The sequence below is a fragment of the Protopterus annectens genome, chromosome 1.part0, assembly GCF_019279795.1.
Source record: "Protopterus annectens isolate FY-2018-M chromosome 1.part0, PAN1.0, whole genome shotgun sequence".
NCBI lineage: Eukaryota > Metazoa > Chordata > Ceratodontiformes > Protopteridae > Protopterus > Protopterus annectens.
The window spans coordinates 1076258984-1076276431 of NC_056725.1; positions in this window are offsets into that span (position 1 = coordinate 1076258984).

Below are 17448 nucleotides of genomic sequence, written 5' to 3' on the forward strand. Positions count from 1 at the left end.
CATCGGTTTTTGACTAAATCAACCACGTACAACAAGGACAAAACCAAACCAAGATCTGTCATAGTCATTTTTTTCACTTTGCAGGACAAAAAACTGGTTCTGAAGTCAGCACGGACCAATTCCCTAATTAAATATGACAACAACATTATTAGGTTTGATAATTACTACTCTTCTACGGTGGCAGCAAAAAGGAAGGAATGTTTACCACTAATTAAGAAACTTAAACAACAACAATTAAAAGTTCATCTTTTATTTCCAGCCAGACTTCGCATTTTTTTCCCAGAAGGCACCAGCACATTTGAAACCCTGATACTGCAGTTTCTTTTCTTTCTGAAAACAACTTCCTAGAGCAAACAGAAGAAATGGATTGTTTGGGACCTAGTCTCAAATGTGAATCTGAGAAGAATAACTGGCAGACAACAGGAAGGAATGGTAAAAAAAAAGGACAAATGACTTTCATTATTTATTTGTTAGGTACTTATGTATTATCGCAACCAGATTTTGCATTGCCTTTTAACTTTGTTGATTTCTACTGAAACAGCATCACTGAAGTGTAATATGGAAGGGTACACTACACTATCAGAAAGTCTGCCGGGATATTGGTGGTAGTTTTAAAAAATGTTAGGACTTATAATTTTTAAGATTTGTGGGAAGCATCCTTTAAACAAGTCAAACGTTGATTTCTGTGATCGCAGTGGTTACGTGTGTATGTCTGTTGGTTTTGAAAGGAGTGTGGCAGTTAAGCGGATGATATTGCGCAGAAGCAGAGTTTAAACAGTAGATTAGCTGCTTGCTATTATTTTATGTAGTGTTTTTGTAGTCTTAGGGTAGGTTTACCATCGAATCGGCTGTGAAAAGAATAGTAAAGGTTTTGAAAACAGATCTCTTTCCTTCACCGACTGGCAACATGTCAAAGGAATGCCTTGAAAGTGGAATGGGACTTGCTTATACTGACACGAGATGCTGGCGGTAAAGGGGAAAACTATTTTTCAAACCTTACTTTTACGACTTCATTTCTTTCAGCTGTTTCAATGACAAACCTTCATAAAACTACTAAAACATTACAGTAGACATGTGTCTAACCTTCATAACACTGTACTGCTACTACTTGACCTAAACAGAAGCAACCAGCATTGCCACAAAAATCTGGTTGCGATAATACGTAAGTACCACTTGTTAAAATAAAATATTTTTGCATTATTAAGCACCTGCAGTTTATGGATAAGAAAACATAAATCTTCAGCACTCTACACCATCAGGAAAAGGTAACTCATATTAATTTGTCTTTACTACTTTGAATATATAACCAACATTAATACTTAAATCAAATAGACAATACAGTCATAAGTATAAGAACTGTTATTCCTGTTAACAATGCTTATGGGTTACCTAATATACACTAAAAAATTGAATGACAACTGGGGATAGTTGTGTTTGGGCTGGGCTGGGAATAGCCGAAAGAAGAACATCATTCTAAGCTTTTAAAGTGACACTTACTGTTTCACTCTGTTTTAGTGTATTAATAGTTCCCCAACCCACACCTTCAACTAGTAATATCTCTACTGCCTTTTCTTTTTCTCCTGTACCTACCTCCAACATAAAAAAACTCTTAACTAAACTTAAATGCACCAAATTAGCAGCAGACAATCTCCCAAGTGAATACCTACAAATCGCAGCTGATGCTCTGGCCTACCCAGTATCCATCTTAGGTTCATAGGTTCATAGGTAGATACTCTCTGCAGCCGTCTAATTATAGCCCTATTCTGTGACATTGAGCCGCCTTTTGCCTATTTTAGAGTTTTGCGTTAAGTTTTTAAGGTTTAGTTTACTGTGCCTCTGTCTAACCTACACCTGATCCAATCCCCCCATCCGAGATTCTATATTCCCGAGATGTGTGGAAGTGATTCTCTTCACAGAGATTGTGAATCTCTTCTATCCTCACATGAAGAGGAATTGGGTTCCAAGGGAGTCTTCAACCTCTGGGTTATGAACCTGCTGGGGTTAAAGTTCTATTTATTTCTGTGCTGAGGTTATTTAGATTTCGGTGTGTGGAGGGATTCCATTAATTTGAGGTGGAGCATGTCCATTAATTCTGGATTACATAGCTCTTGTATGTCAGGCATAGATCGCCTCAAGTAGGCGGGTATGCAACTAGCAGCAGCTGGCATTTTTTAACCGAGCAGCATATGGCATCTGTTGAGACCCTCTCTCTTCTTGGTGAGATACTTTTAAGGGTCTTTCTAATTGCTGCAGGTGTGTGGTATGATAAGTCCAGGAGGGGGCCTGATATGATGATGGGCCCTGATGAGGGATGAATAAGGGGCATCGATGTGATACTCTTGATGAGATGGTTCTATATGAAGGTCTTTGGTGGGGGGGGGTAGGGGTTTTCCAACCACTTTGGCAATGTTTCAAAGGAGAGAGATTCTTATCACTACTTGTCCCCAGGTCCCTAATAACTTTAATTTTGTGTAATTTTGTTTTACCTATGTGGTAATTTTGCTGTGGTTTTGCATTTTTTTACATGTGGTATTATATTTTTTTTTTGTTTTTTATTTGTAAACCATGTGTCTCTGTTGAGGTCTCTTTTGTGATGTTTTTGTGAAGGATGTTTGTCATGTTGAGGAGTTCAGTTGCCTGTCTTGTAGTCCCATTGTCATCTGTTGGTGAGCCCTAGTCCTATATTGGTGGGCGTGCAGACCCTGTGAGTATATACCTGTGGAGAGTGGTCCCAGGACAGAACCCTGTGGGATGCCACTTGACCACACTCAGAGTCTTCTCTCTCTGAGTTTTCAACTCTTCTCACTTGTGTGTGACTTGGTCTATGTTTGCTCAGTGATATTTCCCACATAGGTTTTATATTTAAGTATTGTAATTGGTATGCTTGCCTATGTGGGGATAGTCTATCTAAATGCATGTGCCTCCCCTACTCCTTCATCTTTTTGTGACCACCTCTTTTGTTTGGAACCAGAAGAGGTTCAAAGTCAAGGGATGATCCTTGCTCTCTGAGGACTGGCCCCCATCTCTGGGGGGATCTGAAGTGATTAGGTGTCTGTAGGTATGCAATATGAGCTCCATATGATTGCAATCTTAGCCCCCTCAGCTAGTCTACTAAGCTCCGGTAGGTGGGCTTCCATCTTTTGCCAGTGCAGGGACCACCTGTGTGGAGCCTGTCTGTGGTTGGCTGCTCATTCTGCTGGTACATATGAGATTATATAGCTGATTTATTAGAGGCTGTTTTCCTCTTGGAGTTCATTGGGGTCTTGGAGTTCCATGGAAGCAGTGTTTTGGGACTTTGGACCCATGGCCTTCACCTGAGCATCAGAGATGTTTGGGAGGCAGAGCATCAGAGGATAGAGAGGCAGCCCTCTGGCTGGGGGTGGACTTGCTCTTTGGGGGGCAGGGTGGTGGATCTGCACCTGGTCTGTGGGCCACGTGGTTGGCGTGGTGGTGGTTCAGTGTTTTTTTTTGTTTTTTGTTAGACTCAAAAGTTGGAACTAGGATGAAAAAGTTAACAAGATAACATAAAAAAAAAAAAAAGCCTCTTTGGTGTCCTGTGCAGTTTTCTCTCAAATTTTTCTCAAAGCTGGCCTTGAGGGGATTAATTTTTCTCAGAGATTAATTGATTGTGAGTACCTCCCTATTAGGGATTTTGCTCTATCATGTAGTAGCTTCCTCCTTCTGTTTTGTACTTTTATTAGTACAGGGGGGTCCACCAGACTGGCCTGCCTTTGGATGATTGGGTCTTTTGAGATTTTGGGACAGCATGTCCTGGACATTCCTGGATGCCGTATAAGATTCTGCAGTTTATATAAATTTCCATAATTTCTGGGGCCTTTGGATCCCACTTTGGGGTTCTTTGTTTGGTTTTGAGTTGAGAAGTTGTTTTTGAAGTTCACTTTGTGGTTTTGGGTGGGGGTGGTGGGGTGGGGATGTGGACATCAGATGAATTTAATTATGGGTCTGATCTTGAATGAGGGGATATACTTCAGGATATAGCATAGTGTCCCATGTTGGTAATGATCCAGTTCTAGTATTTTTTCCCTCTTTGGTGTGTGTAGTTGTGAGTTAGCATTTGAGTTTTGAGTTATATTTGAGTTTTGTTGGGCTAAGGTGCTGGGGGGCTAGCTTGAGTAGCAGTCAGTTTGGATGTTTGTAGTCGCCCAATATAATGGTATAGAGGTGAGAGATCTCTTTGTTCTTCAATTTTGTTTTCAAGCCGCGTTTTGGTGTTCTGACTGTCTTGTGAGGTCTGTAGGATGCTATAAACTGAAAAGCAGTCTTGCCCACTGTTAGTTGCACATGGATGGTCTCCCCGCAATTCCAATGCCACTAACCTGTGGGTGTGTTGATAAATATGGATATATCCCTCCTTTTGTGGTTCGGTGTGGTTTTTTGGGGGGTTTTGGGCGGAGATGAGGTATATATGTGGTAGTAGGGTGCTCTCTGGAGCCTTGAACCAGGCTTGAACCAGCTTTCATCATTTGCACGATGTTCTCTCTCCATGATGAGGAGAGAAGTGCGGCATCTTGGTTAAGACTTCACTGCTTTTAGCAACATTATTAGTTTGTTCCTTGTGCTGTTGTGCTGTGGGGGGGGTTTTTTGACTTTTTGAGCCTGCCTAAGGCACTATGGGAGAAAGAGCCTTGGCTGCCTATCATAAAGCCCAGTGTGGTGGTGTGCAAGCCGGCCCTAGCAGCAACAACGCTTGTGTCGAGCATGTCATCAGGCTGAGACAGACACTGATCCCCTTTGAATGACACCAAAATGTTAGCCAATTGGCTTCTCTGTCTTTTTTCATGTAGTCAGGGAGGTACATCTCAGGTCATTCACACCAGCATGATTAACCGATTTCTGTCAGAAAGTTACATTCCCACAATGTGGAAAGTATCACATATAATTCCCCTCCACAAAGGCGGACCCTCCGCAGAACTAACCAATTACCGCCCCATAGCTATTCTCTCTCCACTCTCCAAAATACTAGAGAGATGCATACACTCTCAGGTCTCAGACTACCTCCTTACTAAAAACCTCCTTTCCAGTACTCAGCATGGTCTCCGACCAAACCATGGCACCACCACTGCCTTACTCTCCTTTACTAACACTATCCTTCAGCATAAAAACAATGGCTATCTCTCCTCTGCTACTTTCTTAGACCTATCTAAAGCATTTGACATGGTCCCACACAAGCAACTTATCTCTGTTCTCAATAACCTATCCTTCTCACAATCAATCACCAACTGGTTTCAGAGTTACCTGTCTGACCGCCAACAATCCGTTGTATGGCAGAATGACATATCTCCCCAACTACCTGTCCTTGGACCCCTACTCTTCTCTGTTTACACCAATAATCTAGCCTCTGCCACCAAACATGGCACACTCACACAATATGCAGATGACTCCACCATCATCTGCTCAGCCCAGTCTCTACCCAAACTGCAAAAAGTCACACAGGAAGCCTTTTCCTCTGTTGAAACATGGTTATCCAATGCCCAATTAATACTCAACCCAAACAAAACTAAACTACTCATCTTCCAACCCACCAAACATACTCAAAACAACTCTCACTTTAACATCACAGCAAAAGACAACACCACTATATACCCAACTGAACACACCAAATTGCTAGGAGTGGAAATAGACAATAAACTAAAATTTGACATTCACATATCCATGACCATAAAAAAGTCCACAAAAAACTAGGAGTGTTATACAGAAATAAGCATTTTCTCACCAAAGCAGCAAAGATTTCAATAGCAAATACCCACCTTATCTCCACCCTACTTTATGCCTCTCCAATATATACCAACCTAAGGCAATGTGATCTAAACAAGCTAGAGACCTGCTTCAACAGTATTGCCAAATTCACCACAGGGGCATCCTACCATAGTCACCACTGTCTCTCACTTGCTGAACTGGGCTGGCTTGAACTCCCTCACCTCCTTCATTGGTATCAACTCTCACTCGCCCACAAACTAGTAAACCATCCACTAAATGTCCCATCCCTCCAGAATCTACTCCAACCCTATCACACCACCAGACCACTAAGATCCAGCAACAAAAATCACTTGCAGATCACTAAAGCCAATAACTCTGCTGGTGAAGCACTATTCTCTTGTACCATAGCCAAATTATGGAACTCACTCCCACCCACAATTACCTCCGTACCATCATGCACCCACTTCAAAACTTTACTAAAAGCGCACCTAAAAACATGCTGGCTATGCCCATGCAACTCCCACTCTAATATCATCCACCCTATCCAACCACTACCTTTCTTTCCACTCCACTAACTACCTTGATTATAGCAAGCTCAGATGCTCATAAGCCTAGTACTTATTATACAGCAGGAACTTCTCATTGTGACATTTGTTAATGTCTGTTATGTACTTCACAGATAAAGTTTCTAGTTGTCTACTGATGTACTATGTTCTTCATCTGTAAATATGTTGAAAGTAATTGTTATGTTAAATTGTTAATCGCTATGTAATCCAATGTAACTACTGTCTGTTTATTTTACTGTGGAGCTTTTCTCCCCAGGCCTCCGCTGAAAATGGACCTACATCCAGTCGGGCACTCCCGATCAGCACATTTAAATAAATAAAATAAATAGATAAATAAATAAATAGTTTACCACAGATTAAATTATTTAATGATGCAGTAAAACATACAGTAAAAAAAAACATTTTTGCTTTACATATTTCATGTTAAGTCTATACATTTACTGATTAAATATCTACTTTTTAATTACAAACAATTAATTGATTTGAAAGTTTTCTGTCACAAAAACAAACAGTCTGATAAGAAGAGGCAATTTCATTCTGTAGTCCACATATCTATTCCACACTGACATTTATCTGCAAACTATAAGAATAGATGTCATGTATAAGGAAAAGTTGCCGGTTACAGTTTCTGCATTTGCTGCTGTTTTGTGTTAGTCTGTGAAGGATGGTGTAAGTTACAGAATTTTGTGGTCCTTTTACACTGATAGAGCAGTCATGGCATTAGATAAAGGCAATATATCTAAGGCTACAACTATGTGTAAAAGGGTAACTTTGAACATTAAAATAAGATCACATACAAGTGAAACTTTTAAAATAGTTTTAGTGTAATACAGATTGAGTTACTTAAGTGTTTCTCAGTCTGTTAACTCAGAAAAGGAAACTTGTTCAATACCTTATTGTTATCTATATCAGTTAAGTTATGCTGACTGCAGCATTGTCATCTGACTTTACTATTCAATGTGGATTGTTAGTGTGTTAAGTAATATTGTATATAAACCAAATCTTTCTATTTATAGGGTTGTTTTATACTTACATAAGTTACACTTCACCTTTTCAGGACTTTTAAAATGTATAGAATTATGTGCATATGACATTGCTACAAGTTGTATAATAACGTTTAAATAATCTACCGTAAGTAAACCAGAGAAACAATATACAAACATAAATTATACAAGCTAACTAACATATGGGTTTTCATCTTGCTCTTCTGTTGCTTATACTTCAAAAAGAAAAAAGAGAAGGCTTTAACATAAGAAGGAATGTTGAAAGATGTGCTTATAGTAAACATGCATTATACAATTCATAATACAGCAGAGTAACCGATATTTAAGGATGACTGTAAGACAATTTCTCTGGTTAAAGATGATTCATATCAACCTGTATGATATCTTGGAATGTTATTGAGATTGTTTATTCTTGTCAACCTTAGTATACTGAATTTGGAATATATCAGACTGGTTAATAACCATAAATTTACTATTATAATTATCCTATAGAATGATAACACACTTTCTGACTAACAAGTAATGACTTGTCAGGCTTAGAGTATAGTGCCTGCGGTAGGGAGAGGGTCACTTTGATGCTTTGTTATCTTAAGAGTAGGGGTTGAAATAACCCCATGGATAGAAAGGGATTTGTGGTTCAGGTTTTGATGCTACAATGTTACTTATGTTTTTTTTTTTACTTGCCTAAGTATGTTAGTCAAACTAAAAGGAAACTAAAACTTTTTTTTATTTACCACTGTACACAAACAAGAACTTTTATGCATTATTCTGCCTAATGGAATACAAGCTCAATTAAATCTACATACAGCAGTATATAAATATGAAGGTGATCTCAATTAATGTCAGTGGGTCGAATAATAAATGTAAGAGGCTATGTTTATTTAAATATATTAAAACTATAAACCCACAACTGGTATTTCTGCAAGAGACACATTTTTTAACCAAAAACCTTAATTTACTCAGCTTCAATGGTTATACAGTATGAACAAGTTCATCACATAAGAAAAAAACAAGAGGGGTAATGATTTTATGCAAAACGTCTGTCATTATACCAGAAATAATAAGCTCATATCAAGATAAATCTGGGATGCTTTGTATGTCAACTATCTCAGTAAATGGTAAACTGTATACTTTTATTAACTTTTATTGGATACCTGGCTTGAGTGCAAGTATATTTAAACAACAGTTAGAAGAAATAATCCAGCATTCCAAAGGGAACTTGATAATAGCTGGGGGTTTCAGCTGTATACTAGATAATAAAGACACTCACACTACGAATATCAGAAGGAAAACTGCAACATCGATAACACTAGCAGAATTTGTTGAACTATATAATCTTAAAGATGTTAATGAATATGCAGACAGGGATTATTTGCATTATGCATTCTTTTCACATAGGTATAACACACACTTGAGAATATTTAGAGTGTATATATATATATATATATATATATATATATATATATATATATTTAAGAAAATAACCACCTTTCTTAGCAATGTTAAAGTAATATCTTGTTCATTAACAGACTGCAATGCAATTACTTTTGAAGTAGAAGTTCATAACAAACAAAAGATGACAATCACTAGAATACCATCCTATATAACAAATCTAAAAGAGTTTAAAGAATTTAATATAAAAGAATTACAGCAGTTTCTTGAATTAAACATAAATGAAGACACTTCGGAAACCTATGCATGGGATGCATCAAAAGCATACATATGTGGAAGAACATTAACTTGGTACAAAAATAAATGGAGGCAATGGGACAAGCAATTAACTGAACTTCAAAAGGAAATATACAGTATTTAACTTAATATACAAAAAGGACATAGTCAATTAACTTATAATTTAGCAATGAAAAATAAAGAATATACTGAAATATTACATCATAAATTCATGATAGGATTAGTAAAAATCAAACTTATTTCTTATTCAATGAATCCAAAGAATCAAAGGAAAATAGCAAATAAAACTAAGAAAGTTATTAAAATGAATCAAATAAAAGAAATATATAATACCAATATTAATAAGAAAGTTTCAGACTTAAACAGCATACTAGAAACATTTCTGTCACACTATCAAAAAATGAATACTAACAACATAGAGATGAAATTGAAAGAAACAATTAGAAACTTCCTTCAGACTAATATAAACCTCAATATACAGGAACAGCAGAGTAGACACATTGACAAGCAAATAACAATGTCTGAGTTGCAGAATCAAATTAAAAAACTGAAACCCAATAAAGCACCAGGAAATGAAAACATAACACCAGTAATGTATAAGTTATTGCACAAGGAAGATAAACAGTTATTGTTGAAGGTTTTTAAACAGGTTAATCAAGGAATATTAGTTCAGCCTTCTTGGAAATATAGTTAAATCTCACCTATTCTGAAATCTGAAAAAAATGCCTCAGAATATTTTCCTATAGGCCCATTTCATTGTTAAATGTAGATTACAAAATGTTTATGACAATACATACAGAGAAAATTAAACATATATTACCATCATTAATTGATCAGCATCAGACAGGTTTTATAAAAGATAGAAATACCTATAATATTAAAAGAATTCTTGCCTTGATAGATTATGTTGATTTAAATAAGAGATACATGGTGAGTCTAGATATCAATAGCACCTTTGATTCAATAGATTGGAATTATTTACTGGTGGTACTAGAAGAATGTGTTTTTTTCACAACGATTCACATTCTTAATTAAAGCACTATATGAAAATTCTCTGGCCTATGTTAACATTGTGTCATGTCTCTCTACTTTTATAACTATCAGAAAAGGAACTAATCAAGGGTGCTCACTTTCCCCTTTACTGTTTGCACTAGCAATTGAGCCTTTTGCTAACTGTGTTAGAATGAAATATCAAAGGCATAGTAATTGGGAATAGCTTAGAAATGAAAATACAATTATTTGCTGATAACATCCTGTTGACAATATCTGATAAAGTTTAAATGCTTAACTGAATTATTCCAAACAATGAACTTCTTTCAAACTATTTCTGGTCTTGTATTTAATGAAATCAAAACTAAAATGTTATTAATTAACTCAATAAAAGGGAATTAAATAATGACTTTGTTAAGTAATTAGCACCTGAAAATAAAATTAAATACCTAAGAATCTTATTAACTAGCAACGCTAGAAAAACAATAAATATTAACTATATTCATATAGTAAGTAAAATAAAATCATTGATGCAGAAATGGAATAAGATGTTTTATACAATGGAAGATAGGTTGTATATAATTAAATCAATCATTTTCCCAAAATTGTTATATTATATACAATGCTTTTCCATTCCTCCTACTAAGAACATTATACAGCAATACAATAAAATTATGCTGAGTTTCCTTTGGTTTAACAATAAGCCTAGAATCACTCTCAACAACCATTTAAAAGGTTGGGCAAAGGGTGGAAAATCTACCAGCTATAGAGATTCATTCATTGGCATCTATTACTAAAACAGTTACTCTATGGCTGAACTCAACCTATATAGTCAAATGGAAATTAATGTATGAATCTATATGTAATATCATTAGCAACTCAGCCCATAAACAATATAATATAAATCCAACAAACGTTTTTTATAATGTGATGAGATAATATAATATTTACTAAAAGTATAAAAACAAAGTATATAATTGTTACTGAAACAATAATACTGTTTAGAAAATATATAAACATGAACCCAGATATAAAGACGTTTTTTATATTAAATCCTATAGCTTGTACACAAGAATGCATAACTACCTTTGATTCAAATGTAATTAATGAGCTTAAAGAAAAAGAAATTATTTATTGGTATCAAATACTGAATGGCAATACATTACTCTCATGAGATCAAATCAAAAGGAAATTTGAGTTAGATGATAAATTGTGGCTACCAATACAACAAATAAGACAATACATCACAGATACGCTAGAACGGATAACACCGATTTTTAAAAATAATATTCCTAAGTTCATAGATCTTGTGATACTTTTAATAAATGATACTTATGAAGCACAAGGATATCTATCCAAAATTCATAAGACACTTGAAGAAACAAAGAAGTATAATAATAATAGTTATTGGAATTATTATAATCAGGTTAATCAAAAGGATCCTGATAAAAATTTAAAATAAATGATCCTTTTATCACCAAGCCTTACCACCAAGTCAGTTCAGTGGAAACTATATGCATGGAAATTCCTACATAGATCCTTTTTAACCCCTCATAGATTAGAGCTAATATATAAGAAACACATAGATTGTTGGAGATGTAAAACACATGCAAAAGCAGATTGGAACACATGCTTTTTGATTGTCATTCACTGAATAAATATCGGTTTGAAATTATTTCTTACAAACAATTTTTAATGATCTTTCCAGTTAACCAAGTCATTAGTTTTGTTTAATGTACCCGTACCACAAGGTGCCTCAAAAGTAAAATATCCTTTGCTGTGGGCATTGTTTGCCGTAACAACTTACTGGAAGAATAAAGCATCATTGACCTTTCAAGATTTCAAGAAAATCACAGTATTCATATCTCGAATGGAGGTAACAACCATAAAGAAAAGAACTGATAAGACAACATCATACATCATTTATTGGCAGAAAGTTGACAAAATATTGGACAAGACAAATTGATCAGATTAGTCAGCACAGCATCTTAATACAAATTGCATATTGTATATGGAAACGTGATGTTATAGACTGTATACTTAGACAATTGTATGTAGTTTCTTTAGTAAATAGTTGACTAGTTGATTATGTTATATTATTTTATGTTTCAATCTATTTGAAGATATGGAAAAAAATTATAAAAAATTATTTGAGAAAAAAGAATATTCTATAACAATGCATAAGAGATGTTAAAACTTGTAATAATAGATTTATGTCAAGAATTATTTTACAATTATTTTGACAGGGAAAGAGCAGGCAACTGATTTTGGTTCATAGGAAAAAATTAGGAGAATGCATGAGAGATGTTACCAGACGTAATGCGGTATAATGTGGGATTTAGTGTGGAGAAAATTAGTACACAGGCAATGGTTTCTTAATGATAATGATGACATAATAGGGTCGTACTATGCTGGTTGCATCGATAGTCAAAGATTTGAGTAAGAGACCAGAAAACTAAGATGACCAATGCATGGAATCCCCTTTTTATGTGGCAATTATGAGTGCTCCCCATTAGGTTTCTTGAGAAATCTTCTTCTGAATCCCTTTCATCAGTTTAGACTGTCATGCAGTCATCCATGTGGCAATCATTTAGGAAGCAATGGTTAAGGAGGTTGTTAGAGGTCAAAAGAGCTGGCCAGCATATTGTGAAGGGCATTTCAGTCCTGCTGTAAACCTCTATGCCTCATAATGTTATTTCATCTTGTGAATATATATATATATATATATATATATATATATATATATATATCAGAATGAAAAATTCCAACCTGGAAGGTAAATGCTGGCAGCAAATAATATAAAATGTCTTTTATTGTAGAGCAAAAACAGAAGTAAGTGCTTTCACAGTCAAACCAACCCCTTCATCAGACATGCTTATAGTAAAAAACACAGCATCCTTATATACAAACTCTTCAACTGCCGATCAATCAATAAAATTCCCTCAAAAAAATACAATTAATATTCCAATTGGCAGAGAGCCAGTTAATTAATAGAATTAAAGCAACAGCTACTTACATTTAACTTAAGAATCCACAAGAATATAAAAAATAAATATAATTACATTGCTAAACATTTTCATTTAAGTTTCTTCATTCTTAAAGCTGATTTTATAGGGACAGAATCATTAAGCCCCATATGTCTATATGCCCCAAATCTCAGGATCCACTCTAACTCAATGTTTTTGGTATTATAACTAATGGGTCCTAATCTACCATTGTCATGTATAACAGCTAGAACTTGAAATAAAAAAGTATGTTCTCTTTCTAACTGAAGAGTGTGGTTTGCAAGTGCACTAAATAGTTCACCTCTCCTTGTACAATATTATGGTCCTGAATCCTGTCTCTTAATCTCCTGTTTGTCTTGCCAACATAAAAACAAAAACATTTGACACAACGTGCAGCATAAACCAAATTAGCCATGTTATAATCTGTCAATGGACGTAGCTCCCAAAGTTTCCCAGTGACAGGATGCTTTAAAAATCTTGATTCATCCACATGTGAACAATATGGACAAAATCTACATTTCCGTGTCCCTCCCATAGGTGTAGATGCTGTTTGTGCAAGCTTAGGATAACACAGTATCTATCTCAAAGTTTTCTTATTCTTATAGACAAACATGGGAGAAGGGCCTACTACCTTACTTGTTTCTTCATCCACTAACAACACAGACCAGTTCTTATATATTATTTGTTTAACAAAATCAATGTCTTGAGTAAAAGAAAGAACTAACAGAAGGTAAGGTGGCCTCTGGGATGAACAATTGTTCACAGACATCATCTGTTCAGAATAATAGGGACTCCCTCATACAGGATGTTCTCTACGAACTTTCCTAAATGCTCGATCAATCTCAACAGTGGAATAACCCCTGTGCATAAAAGTTTCTTTCAGACAATCCAGCTCACAAGAAAAACTTTCTTCATCACCTGACAAGCGAAACACCCTCATACCCTGTCCTACTACAACATTGGAGAAAACATGATGTGGGTGCATGTTCCCTCTATGTAAGAAGGCAGGTGTATAACAGTCCTTCCTATGCACCTTGGTTCTTATAATACTATTCTCCATAGACACCATCACATCTAAAAACATTAACACTGTCTATAGACATATTGAGGGTAAACCACAAAAAAGGACCACTATTCAATTTATGAAAATTGAAGTCAAATCATGTTCATCACCCTTCTAACAAATAAAAATGTCATCGACAAATCGTGCACAGCTGGTGCCCATGGCGACACCAGCTGTTTGCCAATAATAATTTTCTGCAAATACGAACACATTGTGTTCAAGAACTAGTTCTAAAAGCATACAGATAAAGTCAATGTGTTGTGGACTATAATTATCATGCCTAAGCATAATATTCTTCACCATTCTGATGCCTTCATCATTGGGAATACACATGAAGAGTGAAACTACATTCATTGTAGCTAGTATCTCAAAGGGGGACTCAGATGACTTACTAACAAAGCTGTACAGATCCTGTAAAAACTGTTGTGTATCTTTTAAAACAAATGGATATAAAATCAAAACAATCCTTAATTGTGTATCAAGATATAGAGACAGAGGTTCGGTCACCCACCTCCCTCCAGCCACAATGGGTCTCAATGGGGGGAGTGTCGGATGTTTATGTACCTTCAGAAGACCATGTAATTGTGGTATCAAAGGTTCTTTAACATTAAAGTAATCAAACAACTGTTTATCTAACAGTCCCAATTGTAAGCTCTCAAGTAAAGCACTATCTATTTGTTGTTTCATATTATACACTTCATTCAACTGAATAACAGTATAAACTGTTCGGTCCGCTAACATTTCATTCATTACCTTTAAGTAATAATCAGTATTTAAAACAACAATAGGACCCCCTTTATCCGAGGGGCATATTACATTATCTGGATTTAAACATAAACTCTGCAGCACTTTGATCTCTGCATTTGTTAAATTAAAATCATTGTGGGGTCACCACACATCAAGTAAACTGTATACATCATTTTCACACGCTTTAATAAAAACCTCAACATTATTAGGCAATGATGGTACAAACTGACTAGGTCTTTTGAAAGTAGTAAACATGTTACCATCACTGCCCATGTATAATAGCTTCAAGGCTAAATTGAGATAAAACAGCCGTAGTGTAGTTAATAGCTCACTGACATCTGTATGTGAAGTAGGTATAAAGTCAAGTCCTCATTGCCACAAAGACTATTCATGTAAAGTCAAATCATACATGGAAATATTAATTATATTTTTTGGAGGGAATTTTATTGATTAATTGGCAGTTGAAGAGCTTGTATATAAGGATGCTGGTGTTTTTTACTGTGGCCATTTCTGATGAAGCGGTTGGTTTGACTGCAAAAGCACTTACTTCTGTTTTACTCTGCAGTAAAAGATGTTTTATATTATTTGCTTACAGCATTTACCTTCCAGGTTGGGATTTTTCATTCTGATTGTTGTTGAGATTTCATCAGCTTGCCTTGTTGGGATTTCTCTTTATATATATATATATATATATATATATATATATATATATATATACGGTTACATGTGAAAAGATCGAGCAGCTGAAATATCGAAATATCGAACACCATATGGTCGAGGCCATATGGTCAATATTCCAGATGATCAATCACCTCAAAGTATTAAAACAAAAAAAAAAAAAAAAAAAAAAAAGATGTTACTGCAGGAGGACAAGCCCCCTTGCACCCCCATGTGGGGGCTGCATCCCCCACACCCCTCCTACATAAATATACCAACTCTGAGATCGTGCTGCAGCAGGGAATAGGAATACTTCCCATTCTGTGCTGTATTGTCAGTGTTGCGCGATCTTGGAGTTGGTATATTTCAGTAGGGGGGGTTCGGGAGTGCAGGGTCCTTGCCCCCCTGCAGTAACATCTTTTTGTTTGTTTTGTTTTTTTTATTATTTTAATACTTTGATTATTTTAATAATTTGAAGGGAGCGATCATCTGAAATATCGACCATATGGTCTCGACCATATGGTGTTTGATATTTCAGCTGCTCGATCTTTTCACATGTAACTATGCATATATATATATATATATATATATATATATATATATATATATATATTATGTGTGTGTGTGTGTGTGTGTGTATATATATATAGTATATGTGTGTGTGCGTGTGTGTATGCGTGTGTGTGTACATTCTTGTGGATGTGAATCTTAACCAAAGGCAGCAAGGAAGTAAGTAAGCATGTTTATATGGTGGCACCCTAGATGTGCTCATGTCAATTTCTGACAACATGCCTTAGTAATCTAGGATGTCTTAGTAACTAGTGAGCTGTGAAAAACATTTTCCCATTTGGTTTTTATTTTTTATTTTTTGTTTGTTTTTTTTTCCCCAATTGTGCTTCCTTATTACAGCATCACGTGCAATCCTCTGTTGAGTTTGATCAGTTTCAGACATGATACAGTATCAAGGACATATAGCTAGGAATTGACTCCTATTCAGCTTTTACTTAAATAACAAAATTCCAACTCTTACTAAAAGTGGACAAGAGAAAGACAAATTAATTAAGATACCACAGGAAAGACAAATTAATTAAGATACCACAGGGTATCTCTTCTAGTTACTTCACCAGTTGTTTCCCCCTCTGTGTTTCTACTCAGTATGAGCATGGACATAAAGCGATGCTTTCTACTCTGGAGTCATAAATGCCTGAAACACCTTCCATTATTTATAATGAACTACACAAGTTAAACATTCCTTGTCACAGGTAGTTGAGGGACTATTGTTTATCTAAAAAACACTGGGAATAGTTTAGATGAGGGCGTGCTACAATGAAGCCATTTGATTTCATGGACTTCCAGCAGAAGCATTAGCAAGGTACTACTACTGTGGCCAGAGGTGGCTATCAGTATTCAGGTGTTTTGGTTCGAAGTTGAAAGCACAGAATGGGAAAAATAGTTTTATGTTGATAGAAGAAAAATGTTGAGTGAGGAGTATCAGGTCAAGGCTTTTCTATTCTGTTTGGTGAGCAGTAGTACTGAGTGGTACTTTTCACTAAAGCCACAGACAGCATTACTGAAGAGGAAGGAGCAAAAATTCCATACGATTTCAGCCACTAGATGCACAGCGCTTTGCCAGAGATGGCCTACACCTGTCTCCCTAGGGATTCCAGATACTGGCTAAGGATCTTGCCACCCCTATAATGCCTTTTTTAGGCAAGGTTCAAATGACAAATACACCACCATAACAGGTACAAGCAATCAGAATCTCAGGGTATTGCTACTCAATGCTAGAAGTCTAAACTTCAAAATGCACTCACTCGAGGCACTCCTTAAAATGGAGACCATCGAAATCTGTGCAGTGTCAGAGATGTGGTTCAAGTCTCCAGAAAGGACCACTGCATTACCAGGCTATAATTCATACTACACCTTTCGGCCACCTAACCTGGATGGAAACACTAAAGGTGGAGGTGTGTCCATAATCATTAAGGATATCCACACCTCCTGGCTAGTTG